Here is an 18909-nt window from a genome sequence, read left to right on the forward strand (position 1 = left end):
GAAGAACCAGTGAAAAGTATTGTTAAAGATAAAGTAGCCATGCGTATAGAAGACCCAGTCTGACGGAAGCAGAACCGACAAGGCTTTTGCAAGGGAAAGTCCTGTCTCCCTAACCGATTAGAGTTATTTGAGAGCGTCAACAAGCATATAGACAAGAGGTGATCATGTTGACATTGTGTACTTAGATGTCAGCACAGTGTGTGACAGCTGCAAAAAAAGCAAGGATGGAACAACTCCCCTATGAGGAAAGAGTGCATTTCAGGCTTTTTAGTTTAGAGAAAATGTGAGTTCAGGGAGGGTTGTTAAAGGTGTATAAAATTATACATGGTGTTGGAGAAAATGGATATATTTTCTTCCTCTCTCAGGAAAGTCCATTTGAAACTGAATGTAATTTTGAATATACTTTGAAAAGTACTTTTTCACTTTGAAAGTACTTTTTCACTATCAAATTTGCTTCCATAAGTGATAGTGATGGCCACAGACATGGATGTTTTTAAAAGACGATTTGAAAAATCCATGGAGGACAATGCCTCCGAATACCAGTTGTTGGGAATCACAAATGGGTGAAGTGCTCTTGTGCTCAGATCCTGTTTCTAGGGTTTCCCACAGGTTTCTAGGGTTTCCCCCTAGTTTATACTGGAGACTGGCTACTGGAGGCTTTGTTTTGAGACCCACCTCAGCACCTTACATCAAGGTGCCTGGATTGTACAGCAGAACGAGGTGACTTGCTTCAGGCAGCACCATGAGAGGGTAATAGATAAGGCAGAAATTGGTGCCTGAATGAGCAAGCAAGCCTTTTTGAAGTGTTTGCCCTAGTCAGGAAGAGAGAGAGATTTGGACTGTACTTCAGGCAACAAAATGCCTTGGCCCAGCACTGGCTGGAGCCAGGGAATTCCTTCCCCCTCCCAAATTATTCTTTTATTAGTATAAGGAGCCCAAAATCACATGACATTTTTATATTGCTTAGGGATCTGAGTTTAAAAAATGGCTATGTCCCGTGTTGCTCATTGGCCTGCAGACTCCATCTTTTCACACCAAATGTCCCGTTAAGTGTTCTTACTTAAGCTAAAGTGTGCTCTGGAAGAGAAGCATCTATTTTTAGGGCTGACCCAGGTCAACCAGCTGAGCTCTCTTTGTTTTTTTATTTCTCCATGCAGCCACTACGCCAACCCAGATAAATGGGACCTGTTATAATGGTTCTATTTTTGGTTTTATGTGTTGACCTAGGGTGTTAATCCAGTCCAAGAGCCCGCTATAAAGGAAAGAAGACAGCATAATTGTTACTGCAGCCTTGGTGGTTAGCACACACTCTTTTCTTGACAGTGTGGACACAGAAAATCAAAGGCGGCAGGAAAAGGCCCTGTCATTTGAAAAGGATGGTTCTGGAGAGGCTTCTGCTACAACCGGAATCTCACAAGTCTTCTCTTCTGCAGCTAAGCCCGTCTTCTTTTTCAGTAAGTCACAGGGGAGGGTTCAGTTGCTAAATCCAAATTAAACTGTTCTTGTTTCTTTTCGCAAATAGTGGTCAGCAACTGGGAAGTGGCAGATCTTCCCCATTTCCTTCAGTATCCTTGACTCATGCATCCTGTCTGAGCTAATGTTAGTGCTCTGATTGCAGTGTGTCTGGTGCTTTGTAGACTCTCATCAAGAGCCAGAACTAGGCCAGAAGGATCACTCCTACTCATGAGGAAATGCAGCTCTGCCCTCTTGTATGGCTGGCTTTTTGCGGCCTGCCTCTGCCAGTGCCATCCGAGGGCTAACATTTTGACCTCAGCTACATAGTTATCCCTGGATTCAGGAGGGGCCAATTCACATGACCATAGGGGAAGAGATAAACATCATTTGACATCTATATCTGTTAGCCTGTACAAATTATGAAAGCTGTCTGCGAAAATACTCAGAGATTATCTTGTTATTTAATTATAGGAAGTTACTGTAGTGGTTAAGAGCACCAACCAGGACTTCTTCCATTCAAATTTCACCTCAGTAATGAATTCGCCAGAGCCCCATTCAGAAAACAATCATATAGATGGGGCGTTGGCTTGATCCAGCAAGTTCTTCTTATGTTCTTACAGAATCAATGCAAAGAGTACAAGACTGCATATTGATTGGATTTTGTGAACAGATCCTATGCTAATATAAACTTTTTTGGTGGAAACACAGCTCATCAGAACTTATGACTGTGCAAAGGTCAAGAGGTGAGACCAGTGGGTCCAATCCTACCTCTCCATTTTACACATAATTGTTGTCTGAACATGACTTTAGTCTCTTCTCTTGACAAAGTCACTGTCTCCCAGCTTCAGCTTACCCTATTCCGGGTGGGGAACCTGTGGCCATCCAATTTCCATCACCATGAGCCATCATGATGTCACCATGAGTCAGGGATTATGGGAGTTGTTGACTACAACATCTGAAGACCATTCATGATTTCTTTCAGGGATGGGCAGACTTCAGGCTTGTAATATCCACTTAACTCTAGCGCGCTCCAGCCACTGGTTTGGGAGAAGATGTACACATGATGTAAGCTACAAGCCAAATCTATCCTGTATGTGTCCTGTTGTTTCTTATAAAATTGGGGGGGGGGGGGGAAATGTGTGCTGTTTTTATGTCCAACCACCACTAACTAGTTTCAATCCAAATTCAGAAAAAGAATGACCTAGCAATGTTTTAAGCCAGTAATGAGCTCTATCAACTGGAACTAGATACAAAATGGTGGTCAGATTGGTGGGAGTGTGGTGGGAGAAAACAAGTATGTGATTTCGACAAGTATGTGAAATGTGATTTCAATGTCAGAAGTAAGCTCCCAATCCTGTCACCCCAAAATCTATTCCTTGTTTTCCCCTACCCCAGCAGCCTAAAATGCAGGGCAAGATGCTTTGTGGCTGTTGCTGTTGCTAAACAAGTGGGGATCAGATAAGTGCTTGGTGATCTATTGCAAGTCATCCAGAAATCTACCAATAGATCCCCTTGTCAGCCTACCCCTGACCAAATGTTAGAAGCTGTTTATTGAGATAACATAAGGGAGATGCTGGGATATGAAGCAGAGGTTTTACTTGTAGGGGTAGAGAACAGAAAAGCTTTACTTCTGCAGGGTTGTACGGAAAGAACTGGTATGGGTTACTGCTGGATTGAATATATGGAATTAACTTTTCGAAAAGTTATTTTACAGCAGCAGGTAATTTGCCAGTGATTGCAATGATGTTGAGATAATAGGATTGTTGCTTTGTGGTGTCAGCAAACAATCATGTCGCAAGAGAGGTAGAAGAGACTCTGGGAAATTAAAAGGACATAAGTTCTTCCAGGAGATAATAGCATACCCATCCTATTATCTTTATTAAACTCTCTTATTAACTCCATTGCATGCAGTGCCCCAAATGAGAAATGTATAATAGACCATCCATCTGCTGCTCATTTCTTCCACACAGCCTTCCGTTTCCTAGTTTAGTACAGAAATTTCCCTCTAGGTCTGTCCTCATTTTAAAGGCATTCTGGATTTTGCAAGAGAGGATTCACAGTATGTGTGAAACTGGCATTGAGGAACAACATGATAGTTCCCAAATGGTAGGCCAGAATGTCTCTTAGAGTGCCATTATCGTCTGCTGAGTTAAAGGGATGTTTGTTGATCGGGGGATAATGTGGCAAAAGGGTGTTTAGGGAAGGTAATATTCTGTCACTGGCTATTATGGCCCAGACAACCTCCCATCACCCGTAGTGAAATGCTTGTAAGCACTGGAGCAATGTGTGGATTCCTTTTCTTCATAACAACTTAAAATGAAAGATTATGCTTGCTGTCAGTGAATCATTGCCAGGGCTTTGGCAAGGCTCAGAGGCAGGCTGCTGGGGTGTAAGGGGCTAGAGGCAGATGGCACAGTCAAAGACAGGCCAGGAGTCAGGCTTCTGTTTGAGCAGATGAGGAGGGAGAGGTGAGGCTATGAAGAACTGGTTGGTTTTCTATTTGGTTAAAAGCAGCGCTATTTTGCTAGAAAAAGATGTGCCAGAACTCACCATGAACACCTCCCTCGCTCTCTTAGAATGGCAATAGCACCCACCTGAGAGATGCCAGAACTGAGTTCCTGTGAGTTCCCCTTGAAAAAGAAGCCCTGGTTAAAAAGAACCAGAGTTCTGTATCACAGACAGTAGGGTACTAGAGAATGGCTGTGGAAGCCCTAATGTGAAACCTCTTTAAGACCTTTTTGTAGTCTAATCCCACACCTCTGAGTGAGGCAGATCTGACTCAGGAAGCAGAGGCAGTACACTACAGGTGTACAGGAGATGAGCACCTTCAACTTTCAGGCAAATAAAGCAATAAGCAGTAAGAGACAATTAATTCAAATAAAAAAAAAATATCCAAGAGAACTTCTGATCCACCTGAATGGTTTTCCATGACTAAACCAAACTTGCCATTATTGGACAATGATCCATAATTCCACCTCTAAGAATACTGTACACCTGTGCATGTGTTCCCAGTAAGTATTTCTATCCCTTATTTTCTTCTGGCAACTTTCTAAACAGAAATACGGTATGTCACACTATTGCCTATCATTGGTTCAAGCTAGGGCTGTGGTGGGCCTGCAGGAGAAAGATGTAGCTCCCAGATAACATAAACTCGGAGCAACTATCAAAAATGCTCTGTATTATACCAGCATCTTATTTAAATGCATATTTCAAAGTGAAAAAAATTGAAAACTAATACACATTTGTGATTATCCCCCCCCCTTTTATAGACATAGGGTTATAGCCAATGCCAGACCTACTCCGAGTACACCTGTTGAAATTAATGGGTGAAACTAAATTATGTGTATTAATTTCAGTGAGTCTACTCTGAGTAGGACTAGCATTGGACACAACCATAATGCAATAATTTGGGATGCTAAATTGGAGAGAGAAGAAAAAAAGTTTGTTGATCTTTTATTCATAAGCAGCTGAATGGCAATTAAGTCTGTTTTACAGCTATCGCCGTCTCTCACATCAATAACATTAGGAGTATGCAAGGCTCAATCTGCTACTTAAACTAAATTCCAAGATTTTTTTCTCGCCTCATCATGCTTGTTAGACAGCACAGTCTGACAATCTAAGAATGTCCATTTCTTTATTTTTAAAATCCTTATTTTTTTTGCGTAAACCAGTTACTCCTTAGTAGCTGAAAACTGGTATTCTTAGAGAAGCTAAGAGTTTATTAAGTTCAAATTGTTTTGCCTAAAGGAACTGGTGAGATTCTTAGATGGTGGGGAAAAGGAGACAGACTGTTGTAGCCAAAGATGATGAGAAAGAAATGACCTTGCTTTAAAAGAATATGAAATGTCCACAGAGTGTTAGATGAAGCAAGGCAGCTGCTACAGCCTTTGCCAATTGAGGACAGACTTACAGCTGGAAGGGGATGAGAGAGCAAGTACTATGTACCCCTGTGTGTCAACAAAAATCCTTTTGTGTAAGGTAACTTATCTAGTTAATTCAGAGATGTCAATTTTGGTAAAGTGCAAAGGTGTTTTGTGTGTGTGTGTTTTACAACAAAACGAAAGCAGAGATTCTGACCTGCCATAAACAGAATTTCCTGGCATTTGTGCAATGCAAGAGGTCATTGCTTTAAAAGAGACAGTGCACCATGGACTAGTTTGAATTAGCGATTGGGTAAGAATGTTGTAGCATGGTTGCAGAAGAGTTTAAATTGAAGCAACAACTGCTGTTGGGTCAAAATGAGCACATGCTATAAATCATCCTTCAATACTCTGTTCTGAGTAGAAATAAATAACCCTTAAAAATAGGCAATCCAGATTATTCATTGTGCCTTCTTTGGTCTTGCCTACACAGGTAGACAAGTGTTTTTCATTACTGACTGGCAAGAACCTAGCAAAAAGGCTATATTCCTTTAGTTAATATTTGCTTTGTATATGAATCTCCCATGATCTTATCATGTTGAGTGATTTGTTTGTTTTCCATCTTTTGTTAACTTCTGGGCACTTCCAGATGGAATCCCAGCCCCAATTAACAACAATTTCATACAGTACAATTACATCTTACATGCATTTAACCTGTGTGATTTCAACAATAACTCTGTCGTGTGGGAATTCCTTGCAAATGACCACAGTGCCGGGTCATGTATCCACAGCAATGACCAGAGGAGAATTACTGTTGGGAGGAGCACAGAAAGAAGAAACTATGGTACATCTACAGCAGCAAAACTGGATGGCTACATCTACAAAACTGGATGTACATCTACAGCAGCAAAACTTTGTCTGCCCCAGCTGCAATAAAATATGTCTCTCCTGTATTTGTCTCTACAGCCCCCGCAAGCACCGTAAAGCTCCAATGGCTTGACTTTACCCTCAGTGGCACACTCCTCTGTTGCCTCTCAAGACAGACAGATGCCAACATGGTTGAAGGGAGACTGGTTGAAAATGTGAAAGTCAAATCCAAGTAACGCAAACAGCTTAAAACCTCTTTTTGCTCCAGATCTGCTCGGAGTTACCCAATGTATAAAGAGCTTCTAAGCTCTCTACCATGAGCTGGGCAGGTGGGAGCACAAAAAGCATTTAAGCTTTCTGCCTTGCTTAGGGACAAGACACACCCAGCATGATGGTTCTCTCATGAGATCTCTCAGGGCCATCTGCGTTCCCATGAGATCTTGCATGAGCACCCCTACCTTCCAATGCTAGTGTGCTGAGATGGCCTTGCCCCTAAGCAACGCAAAGAGCTTAAAAACTTTTTTTGTCCTGGGTTCACTTGGGTTACTTGGTGTGAAAAATGATTTTAAGCTCTCCACTTTGCTTGCTCGGCTCAATATGTGGGCTTTAGGTGTACTGCTCTCCCCCGCTCATCCACAGTATGCATGCACCCTTTCCCTAAAACATGCATTCTGTACACATTTTAAAACACTAAATGTGTTAATTTTGTGCACACTTTTGGGGGCCGAAATGCCAGTGCAAAATCCAGGAAATGTGCAATCTGACGGATAGTTATGTTTCAATCTGCAAGTATGTTCAGGGACATCAAACTGGGTCAGTCTGCTCTGAAAAAGCAGACCATGCCAATTTCTCTCTCATTCCTAATTACTACTGAAGTTTCAGCCAAATTCACATTGCGGACTTTACAGTGCCACTGAATGCCACAAACCTGCAGTGAGGAATTCAAAAAATTTAGAACTTCACCCCACTATTAAAAACATCTCTTTAATTTTTAAAGTTTAAACTAATGAAGCAAGATTAATATTTAAGAAGAAGAAACATAAGTAAGACCATGTACAAAAGCTTAAAGAGACTGGCATTCTACCAGCCAAATAAATGCAAGGGGAAGAAACACTTCCTAAGTTGTTACAGATGTGGCGTACATAGCAATAGGTTCACTTCACATAGTCAGAAAGTATGCCGTGTATCTTGTAAATATAAGTGGAGGTTACAGAACAAATTACCAAATGATCTACAATTAAAGTCAAACTATAATGTTAATTGCCTTTAAAGTCATTAAATAATTCTAAGGATAATTAAGAAATTAAGATGTTTAAATTAGCTCATCCTTGGCTAGAATCAAAGAAAGTTTCCCGATACATTCAAAATTAATTGAAGCTCAAGAACTCCCAGTTTTTCTAATGTAGAAGCTGACTCACCCAGTATTCTTATTCTCCTTCTCTATTAATTTACTAGATTTCTATCCTTCCTTTTCTCCAAGGAGCTCAAGATGCCATACATGACTCACCTGCCTATTATATCCTGGCAACAACCATGTGAGATAGGCAGGGCCTGAAGCAGCTACCTCAGGCAGCGGAATCCTGCTGGACAGCACTGGGGTAGCATGGCAGCAAGAGTTCTGTAACATATCACCAGAAGCCACTGTCATATGACCCTGGTAAGTAAGGTTTTGTGGAAGCACTCTCCTGTTTCATCTCAAGCGGCAAAGAGGGATGGGCTGCCCTTGTATAAAGGTTGGCTAAGAGACAGTGGCTAGCCCAAGCTCACGCAATGATACCAGGTATTAAACTTTCTAACCACTATGCTACACTGCTTCTCTCTTTCTCTTCCACAACCTCCTAGCCTATATTTGCTGTTCATAGAGTTGTTGCTGACCCACAGTTCAGCTAACATAGAGTAAGTCTTGCATGCTGAAGTATTGTCAAGTTCCAAAATGTCACTGGAATTTAGGGGATCTGGCAAGGCCTCTCCTGTTGTTTTAAATCCAGTCCTGAGACAGAAGCCTTGTGCTTAAACATAGGTCCCTTTCAAAGCTACTCAAGATTTATTCCCTGTGCCCTGAATGAGTGAAAATGAGCTTTGTTGAAACCTCCTGTGAATTAAGTTGATTTACTGTAGAATCTCCCCATTGCTTATGGGTTTGATGAAAGCATTAGCTCCTTAATGATTCCCAGACTGCTCTGGAGTTTGGGGGGCAGGGGCGGAGTTAAGAGAGGAAAAACTGTGCTAAGTGTGAAAACATTTTCCACAAAGCTTAAAAGACGAAATTCTTCCAGGTGTTGAACATTGTTATGAAGGTCTAAAATAATTACTGGCCTTTTCAATGTGTGTTAAAGGCACCTTTTCAGTTTTGTTTTTAAGGAACAGAAATGGATTGGGGGAAATCATTCCATACAGGTGGACCTTTCAACATCCTCAAAATTACCTACATCTGCTCTGATGTTTCAGCATCCCCACAGATGTTGCATGTATCTATGTCTTAAGACAAATTCTGTCATAAAAAGGCAAGGTGCAATATGTAGGGCAGCAAGTCCTCTTGATAACACTGTATGTGCTGGGTTCTTTTTTATGGCTTTATGTCTGCTTCTGTTTAGTTTCTAATAAAATCTAGAATGGTCATCTCAAATGTTTAAAAGAATTACACTATGGACAAGTGTCTTTTCTCATTTCTCCAACCTTGCTTACCATCTTGGAGAAAGCACTTCTCATTGGAGGGCCAGGGGAAATAACCTCCAGTTCCCTTCCTATAGAAGTCACTTTGTAACCTGGGCCAACTAGTGACAGGCAAATCTTCAGTCTCAGTTTCTCATTTTTCTAGTTCCCACATTTCCGTATCAGTTTGCTTCTTTTTTTTTTAAGTCCACATGAAAATTAATCTGCATTTTTGGTGTGAACTGTTCTGAACATGCATATTTTTGTATGAAATTTTGCTCAATGTGCCACATTTTTGCAAAGCAGTTCCCCATAATTCCACATTTTTATGCACGCTTTGCCCCACTATATGCAGTTTTGTACCACTATCCTGGAGAACTATCTGGAGAAATGTTTCAGTTTGACTACTGTTTTTGTTACTGTGAATTAAGCAGCTTCGCCATTAAATGCGAACTGAATTGAAATTTCACCCTACCAATCTGCATCATGACCAGGGGGAGTGGAAATGAAGCACTGAATGGAAACGAAGCATTTCCCCTAAGATAATGTGTTTATACTGCTTTTTTTTTATTCTACCCCCAGCCCCAGGTACAAAATCTGTTGTAGCAGCCCAGAAGAGTGAGGTTTGGCCACTGAACTGCAAGCTTATTCATATGCAACCAAAATTCACTGCAAGTCTTTGAAGAATCAAGCACTCATATCAGCAGCTCCAGTTCCAGATGTTGGTTTTTACAAATACCTGTGAGCCAGATTTTACTCTGATTCAATCTTTAAACTGGCTCAGTGTGATGTTGTAAGTTGTGAAACTATGATCTTCACTTTGGAACATGGAAATAAGAAAACTGTGTCCTATTTCTATTTGTAGTTCTATTGTTCAATTTATGGCTGAACAAGTTTAGCCCAGCAATTAATGGCCACATTTACATACCTCCTAAACTAAAGGCTTTGAATGACAAAAGTTATTTTCAACTCTCTTGGTATAGTAGGTATAAGCAAGTCAAAATCATCTTCCATGATCCCAAGAAACATTGTTCTTTCACTTCCAGGAATGAGATTTTTGCACTTTAAAGAGATTGACCATCAGTGTTTTCTCTTCTATCCTAAATATATTCGTCACAGCTCTGTATAATGAGCTGTTTACAACAGATGGTTCAAAAACCTCTGAATCAAATGTGATATTGAATGAGTTGTCATGAAAAGGTTCTTCATCTCTTTGTTGTTTCATCACAGTGTTTAACTCTTTCTGAACACATCTCAAATCCAGAGGATTTTCTGTTAAGGCTGATGGTGCTTAGAAAATCCATCTGGCAAAGGAATCTAGTTTGCTTTTAATATCTCCAAAACCCAACATCTAAAACGTAAATGCTTGGAAGTTTCAGACTGCAGTACACACATATAAGCTCAGCTTTGCAATTGGTTATCACGTCCTCCCTTCTGTTTCCATAAGCTGTTCCTCCACCCATTCAGTCGTCCCCTTGCCTAGTGCTAGGTGAAACAGATAATCTTGGATGTCAGTCAATGGGCAATGATAGGGGACAGCCTCTAGCTATCCCTAGACTGTGTGTTTGTTAAGCTCAATAACTTGTATTCTCATGTAACAGCATGATATAAAAATCTGAAAATAATTTTTAGGGGGACACCTGGCAACCTGACATTTGAGTCTATAACCAGAGGTAGAGCCTACCTTGAGACATTTCCTATTTCACTTTTCTTTGATAGCCGGTAGTCATTGCATTCAATTGCATTACACACTCAATCCAATCCCCAACACAATCAAGCAGAAGTATTTGGATGTGGGCCAGTTTAATACTGCTAAAGCCAATCGATCTGAATTAATTTAAAGCTAAGAGCTTCAGCTTAACTGGGTTGTGGATCAGCCAGTTGGCCTCTTAATTGCTCTTTTTCTTTCTTACCCAGAGAGCGTGGTAATGTTAATGTATATTAGAGTGATTCTTTACACAAAACATCTGTAACATTTTCTAAAAATTATAAATGCTCTGGGATTGGGGATTCCAGCTGTTGCCTGACTGAAGGAATCCCCATGACATCAGCAGTCAGGAATTGGGTTTCATTTACCCCTTTTGCCATGGTAAAAAAGAGAGAGAGAAAGTCAACATGATCCAGATGGTCGTTCTGGGTATTAAAATGTGCCTGCTTTGTGATTGTGGTCTGGGACACAACCCTTGTCTTTATAGTGCTGAAATAATTGATTTCACCCTGCTTTCCAGAGAGGTAAAGTACCCAAGAAAGCAAAAAATCATCCATTACTATTCAGAGTGGGGATCCATCTAAATGACTTTATTGTTCTTCAGATTTCACTGTTTAATATTATGACATCATGTAGTTTCCTGAGATACCAAGATAGCTAGGACTAAAACCAGAATTCCCTATCGTTAAGCAATAATATGCTACAGTGTCAAGCTATGTGTGATAAGTGAAATCACAAGAAACTTCTAATTACCATTGTTTGCAAAATCATTCTTTTTAAAAGGTTGTTTGTATTTTTTTTTAAGGAATAATGACCACCAAATGGCACAGTAAGACCTGCCAGTGGGTTAAGGGACTCTTGGGAGCATTGTTCAGGGCATTTAGTGGCTCCCACCATATTATGTAGAAATGGGGCAGTGTTGTGTAAATAAAAGGCATGTGAAGTAGTTACAGCTTAATCCAGGAATGGAAAATATGCTCGCAAAAGGAAGGTAAGAGCAGTAGGGTTGTAACAGCTAACTAACAGCTGTCAGACCCTGGGGTGCTTTTCAGCCTTCAGCAGAGATCTCACTTCTTAAAGTTATGCCACCCCCCAAATTCAAACTCCTTTTGCCCTCCCTCTGGAACCAATGTACATTTGGGAAAACATTTTTGCAGGTGAATTTACCTAGTCTAAATTTGCTTAGGAAAAGAAAAATATCAGGTAAGCTAAATTAATAGTTTGAAACGGCTTTTGTCATTACACACGGTGTTAAAGTTAGCAATTTTTTTTTGGGGGGGGGGAGGAACATGCCACAGAATATTGAATGTGGCATGCAAATAACATGCCTGCCTTATGATTGTATCAAGAAGACTGAAAGTTAAGGTGTTTTTTTAAGGCGTACTTGAAATTGGAAAAAGTTCCCATTTTGGAACCAGCAAAAGGGTTCTGTCTGCTATGTGGACCCCAGCAAAGTGTTCTTCTTCTCTTGGGGTTCTGTCTGCCCATTGCAGCATTCTGTGAATTCCACTTCCATCCAGGGTTAACAAGCCTATCAAGTGTCATAGGCAGAAGTGTGAGCCCACTCCAAAATATAGTCCTTTCTGTTCGTAGTCAAATATCTGGGGAAATGTAAAGGAGTATTCTGAACAAGGGCCCTGACATGGGAGTAAACTTGCTCCTGGGCTCTAATGACTTCACATTATTGGTGGTGAATGGTTTTTGCCCCTTCCCAGCAATCTTGCCTATCATAGACCATGGACCTTATTCTTTGGGGGAGGACTGAAACGACTGGACCTAATGGTCAGAGGTCCCTTTACCTTTACCTTATACAACGATAAGAATCACTGACCTACTTGTTTTTGCCTCTGCTACCCTTCTCCATTCACTAAGATTTTGTGCCTCTCTATCCCTCTGCAGCCTCTGGAAGATTGTCCATGAGAAAATGCAGTCCTTGGGATGAAAAACATTTGTTCTTCTGCGCTCCATTGACAATGGAGAAATGAAGAAGAGTCCTTATGTTACCAAAGACTCACTTTGATCTTGCATGATTCTCCTTAATAGCAGTATCATTGCCTTTGGGGTAACTTTTTTTTAAAAAAAAATGCAGCACAAAACTGCTTTGCCAATATCCTCATTTGACTCAAATGAGTCCTTGTAGCATTGAATATATTGAACACAATCCCACAGGAAAATCCAGTTGGAGATTGTTGTCATCTAGGTAAGAGTGCCATAGGGGTAACATCTGTTTGCAATCATCTTCCCTGGGAATTAGGAACAGAATGTGCCAGCTGTTGGGGATCCAGCACAGCGACTAGCTTGGGGCACTACAGATCTCAATGGTGTGGTCCCTTCTCAGCACACCTGCAGCATGTAATAACGGCATCATCAAATATTATGGATGAAATATGGATTCCTTTGAAATTGTGGTTAAAGCTCTTATCAGCTCCAGCGGAGCCAGGGCTTCACCCCAAGAGTGTTGTGGGAGTGTCAAGCTGAGTTTCAGGATACGCTGATATAATGAGCCTTTTGTTTACAAAGCATGGGGCGAGTTGCCCTGAGCTAGGAACCAGCTTGACAGAAGCTGTGAAATTGTCTACCCACATCAGAGGAAAGGAATTGGCATTAAGCAGGAAGTGCTGCAAGGCTCAAAGCACGGGCATGAAAAATTATACGGCAAACCAAAGATATGCTGCCAACTGCATAAGCCCCTGGAAGAGCTCCCACAGAAATCTCCCTCAGGTTATCAGGAAGCCGAAAACCACAAAGCTCTCGGGAATCTAATCTGTCACCAGCCAGATTGCCAAACTGCTGATGCCCTGAAATTTATCTAGGTGAGCAACATTTCCATGGTACTGAATAACCATGAAGAGAAGAAGCAAAAGGAAAGAGGACACAATTGGTGGCTGAGGAACGCAAAGGCAAATGTCTAAAAAACTGGACAAGACCCATGTTTTTTCTCCATCAAAGCTATCTGTGCACTTCTTAGGAACTTGATATTTTAGTATCACAGTGTATCCATTGCATATGGCTGCTCTGGTACACTTTTCCGTGTTAGCCTGATCACCTAACTCTGAAGGTCAACACATCTCATAAAAGCCAGCGCCTGTTCTGCATTCAGATTAGCTCTTTCAATAAATCACGGAGGTGGGCTAAAGGAGACTCGTTAAATAGTCCCAATCTTCAGCTCATATGTCAAAGCTCTCCCTCCACAATTGCCACATCTCCTCTAGCCCATCTAAATTCCTAATATCCATCACAATACAATAACCCTGCCTATTAAGTTCCAGAACATGAAGGCTTTTTCTCCCCTCACTGGTCTAAAGTGCAGTGGATTTCTTCTAAAAGGCTTTGTGATGTGGTTGCTGGCACAAAGTAGGGGGGTTATAGGGGGTTATATTGCTAGGAGCTTCAAGGCGGGGCTGGCTCCAGATGCACGGGTGCTCTTGGAAAAGTGATTTCTGGTGTGCTCCCTTGAACATTCTTGGGCATGCCCTGGCTTAGATAGTACTACCTGTAAACTGCTGTTACCATTTCAATGCCTCTAAATTAGGATGCCTCTAGGACCATAGTCTTCAGCCCTTTCAGACCTGGGACCCACTGTTATCCAAACCAGCATATGTTTGCATGGTGGAAATGATGCTGTTGCCACCCACCTTGGATCATGCCTTAACCCAGTAATGGCTCTCGAACTACCTGTTGAAGATCAGTGCTCCAGGCCATTGTGGGGGAAGTGACAGCTGCTGGACCCAGCCACCTTCAGCAGTGGGACTTGCCAGGACATTGAGGCCTCAACAGCTGCCTGGCAAAAAGTCTCTGTTTTAAACTTTGCAATAGCTATAAGCTCACTCGGTGGTCTTGGGCAAACCGCTTTCCTTTGGTGCCATTGATCTCTCCCCAATCTGCACTATGGGACCAAAGTTCTTGCCAACCTTACAGGAATTCTGGAAGCATTATGAGCAGCATGATCCTATGTATGCTTACCCCGAAGTCAGCCCCAATGAATTTAATGGCACTTTCTCTCAAGCAGATGTACACGAGATTGTGCTGTGAGCTCATTAATGTACTGCACTTTGAAGCACTATAGAAATAGTAAATATTATCATTATTACTGGTAGCAGTTGAACCAGACTGACAAACGCCATCCCATAATCTTTTCCTCTTTCATGTTTTCCTGCTTTACAGTGTAGTTTAATTTGCTTTCTTTAATTCCCAGATAGCAACGTCATGTGGCACCTAATTTAAAGATATCAAAAGGGATTTGCAATCTTAAACTATTAAAATGCTGCAACTGCATTAATTTTTGTTTAAACAATGACTTTCCATAGATATTGCACATACTAGGGAAGATGTTTATTCAGCAAAAGCTATCTCTGCATTAACACAGGAACAAAACCTTGGGCTGCTTATCCCCATAGAAATAAATCGCACATTCTTTGCTTTAGAGGGTTTACTCGTATTCATCTTTCAGATTTTGAGTCAGTGGCACAGTTTCATAAATAAAAGGAAAAAGTTGCTTCTGGTATTATGCAATCCAAAACCCTTTAACTCAGAAATGTGACTTATGTGCCAAAACATTTTCTTTTTTACTTCAGGTAGCTGCTTCTTATTACAAAGCCATTTTCTTGCACTCTGAGGTTTTTTTAAAAAAACAAAACAATGTTACCAATATTTGATTGAAGGTAACCAGTTGGGCATCCGGAAGACATGAAATCTAAAAAATCCATTCCAATACCCATTTCAGACTGGTCCCAATGATATTCTCCTTCAAAAATAATAAGGCAGGGATGAGGAAACCTGTGGCTGTCCAGAGCTTGCTAAGCCATAATTCCCATCTTCCCTGATGACTGGCCATGCTGGATGGGGCTGATGGGACTGCACCAGCTTAGGGTTATGGGTTCCCCATCCCTATTAACACAACTATAAGCAGCTTTAGGCAGCTTCTTAACATGTAGCTGATGTATGGGCATTCTATTTACTTCTCAGGACAGTAACTTGAAATATATATAATCACTAGTCTGCATATTTGACTTCCGGTTTTTCCGCCTTCCACTTCGGGTATGCCTTGCAGAGTCTCTGTGGCAAAAGCAGCTGCTGGAGGGTGATTTAGGGGGCAACACGGACGCTATGTGACCACCCAAAGGCTCTGGGGGTGACCCAGAACCGAACTTATCCTGCAGCATCAAAAAGGGGACCTCCGGAGCTCATGTCTTCAAAAAGAGGTGAGACAATGGAATATACCCAGACGCAAGGAGGTGAACAACCCTTGGCAGCAAGCTTAAAGAGGCTATCAGAGAAGTTATTCATCCAAATCAGGTTTCTCCCAGGCAGACAAATTTCAAGGAATACTAGAAATATTACTGACAACTTAGAATATTTAGAAGCCAAAAGTGACAAAAAGGCAGCCTTATTACTACAGCCATACCTCATGTTACGTTTGCTTCATGTTATGTTTTTTCAGGTTGCGTCCCGCGGCCCAGAAGTACCGGAAAGGGTTCCTTCTGGGTTTCGTCAATTGTGCTTTGCGCCTGCGCACAAGCACCAAATCGCAGATATGGCACTTCAAGTTGTGGGCTTTTCAGGTTGCGAATGGGCCTCCGGAATGGATCCCGTTCACAACCAGAGGTACCACTGTACTCGATGCTGAAAAGGCATTTGATAATGTCTTGTGGTTCTACATGAAAAAAACAGTTATAAATAATAGAATTGGGAACACAATTTAGGAAGGGAATAGAGGCAATATACAAACAACAGATAGCGAGACTTTTATTAAAGGGCAATCTTACTGATAACATATCCATTACAGAAGGGACTAGACAGGGATGCCCTCTGTCACCCCTGTTATTCATACTAGCTCTACAACCACTCCTACAGAATATCAGAAAGGATGAAAATATAAGGGGATAAAGATTGGGGAGAAATCCTATAAAGCTAGAGCATTTGCCAATGATTTGATTGTAACAACGCAAGACCCGAAACAAAGTATACCAGCTGCTATAGATTCAATTAGAAAATATGGAAAAATAATGGGGCTGAAAATAAACTATCAAAAAACCCAAATTACTGATTAAATATCTAACACAGGAGGAGAAAAAAGAACTGCGAGAAAAAACAGGTCTGGAAATTAAAAATAAGGTCAAATATTTAGGGATTTGGATTTCAAATAAAAGTATAAACTTATATGAGGACAATTACACCAAAGCGTGGAAAGACATAAAAATATATATGGAAATTTGGACTAAACTCCACCTCTCCCTTTGGGGAAGAGTCTTGGTAATGAAAATGAACATTCTTCCCAAAATGGTTTTCTTATTTCAAACAATAACAATTCTGGGAGGAATGAAATGTTTTAAGGAATGGGGAAACGATATAGCTAGATTTGTGTGGAATGGGAAGAAACTGAGAATCAAGCACCAGTTACTAATAGACAAAAAGGAGAGAGGAGGCTTTGCGTTGCCGGATCTTGAATTATATCATGTGGCTGCAGGATTGGTCTGGATAAAAGAATGGATCACATTAAAAGATACAGATGTATTAGACCTTGAAGCCATGATAATTGGTACGGATGGCACACCTATTTAATATACGAAAAAGTGAAGGTCCATAGGGGGTTCTTGAGCCACATGATAAGAAAATCACTATACAAGATATGGATTAAATATAAAGGATTACTCGAACCAAAGATACCCCTGTGAACATCACCTACAGAAGCTATGGCAGTAAAAAAAGAAATATGAAAGGAGAGTGGCCTACGTACTGATTAATTTAAGAAATAAGGACAAGCCAACTCTGAAAAAATATTCTGAAATTAAAAGTCACGTATCGGATTGGTTACAATATTTCCAGGTTAAATCAAAGATTGGCCATAGACATAAAAGAAGGAATTGCAAAAGAAACCTCCAAATTTGAAAGAGATTTAATCTTTAACAAAGGAAAACATATTTCATGAATTTATGATTACCTTCTAGAATGGGAGTAAAAGAGGAACAAGTTAAAGCAGTTATGGTAAGATGGGCGCAGGTCTTTGGATACAACATATATATGGAACAATGGGAAAGATTGTGGAGCGTAGCTATTGTATTTACAGGATGTTATAACCTGGGGGAAAACACCATGAAGATGTTATACAGGTGGCACCACACCCCTTTAAAACTTGCTAAAATGTATAAAGGAAGGTCACCAACTTGTTGGAGATGTAAAAAGCATGTTGGGTCATACTATCACATGTGGTGGACTTTTGCAGTTATTGGTGAATACTGGAATGATATCTACAACGAATTTAAGAAATTATTCAAACTTACCTTTAAAAAACCCCAGAGATTTTTCTTTTAGGTATACTACCATTAGAAATTTAAAAAATATATATAAGACCAATGTTCATGTATGTAATTACAGCAGCGAGAATTCGTGTGGTGAGGAATTGGAAAAGTGAAATACTACCAATGATAACAGATTGGCAGATACTTATGATAGAATATTTACAACTAGCAAAACTGATGGGAAAAGTTAGAGGAGTCTCAAATCAGAAAATACATGGAGAATGGAGAATATTTAAGGATCACTTAAGGCTATATTGTACTAATCCTACCATATTAGCAGAACTTGAATGATACTTGTAAATGAAAACAGGTAACAATTTTTTTCCACTAGATGAAAATGATATAAAAGAATATAAAACTGTGCGAAAAAATAATGAAAGTACAAACAGTATAATGAGAATGATAGGAAGTTTTACATCCAGAATTTTTATTTAAGTATTATTATAGAGGATATTGTTCTTTTCTGCACATAACATTTTCTTTCTTTCTTTCTTTCTTTCTTTCTTTCTTTTTTCTTATTTTCTTTCTTATTTTCTTCTTTTTTGGCTGCTTCTTTACTTTTCGTCACTTCTGTTGTAATGATTTTGCATATTTTTGTATTTTAAATCAATAAAGAATAAAGAATATTTAACACAAAAAAATCACTAGTCTGCATATTTTACCAGTTTTCAGTAAGCAAAACTTATCCTATGGACCTCAACAGAAAAGCATATACAGGCAGAGAGGTAGCAGCTTGGTCTTCAGTTGTCAATCAAGAAGACTCAGGCCAGCCTGTGGCTTTTTATAGAGTCAGACAGAAACCAATTGGCCTCTTGTGTCACCTGAGAAGAAGCAGTGATGCCTACATTTGCCTCCCTCATCCTTCCACACCCTGGTACCTTCCAGAAGTTGTTGGTCTACAGCTCCCATCATCCCTGACCATTATCCATGCTAGCTGGGACTACTACATTTGGAAGGTCATAGGTTTGCCATCCTTCCTCATCTAGCTGACAGGAGCCAAATTTGACAGGTGGATGGGGCAACCCAGCTCTCAATCACTTGATGTCACAATGATGTCAGGTAACCCTTT

The 18909-nt window shown here is 40.4% G+C and overlaps 1 long non-coding RNA gene across 1 annotated transcript; it reads left to right on the top strand.

The window, feature by feature from the left end:
- Positions 1–1306: 1306 nt before the first annotated feature.
- On the top strand, positions 1307–18243 carry LOC310685463. The gene is made up of 4 exons (XR_014515295.1): positions 1307–1454; positions 7663–7839; positions 9417–9627; positions 12442–18243. It is a non-coding gene; the product is annotated as an uncharacterized lncRNA (long non-coding RNA).
- Positions 18244–18909: the final 666 nt, after the last annotated feature.

Source organism: Podarcis tiliguerta (assembly GCF_965153285.1).
Source record: "Podarcis tiliguerta genome assembly, chromosome: 9".
Taxonomy (NCBI): domain Eukaryota; kingdom Metazoa; phylum Chordata; class Lepidosauria; order Squamata; family Lacertidae; genus Podarcis; species Podarcis tiliguerta.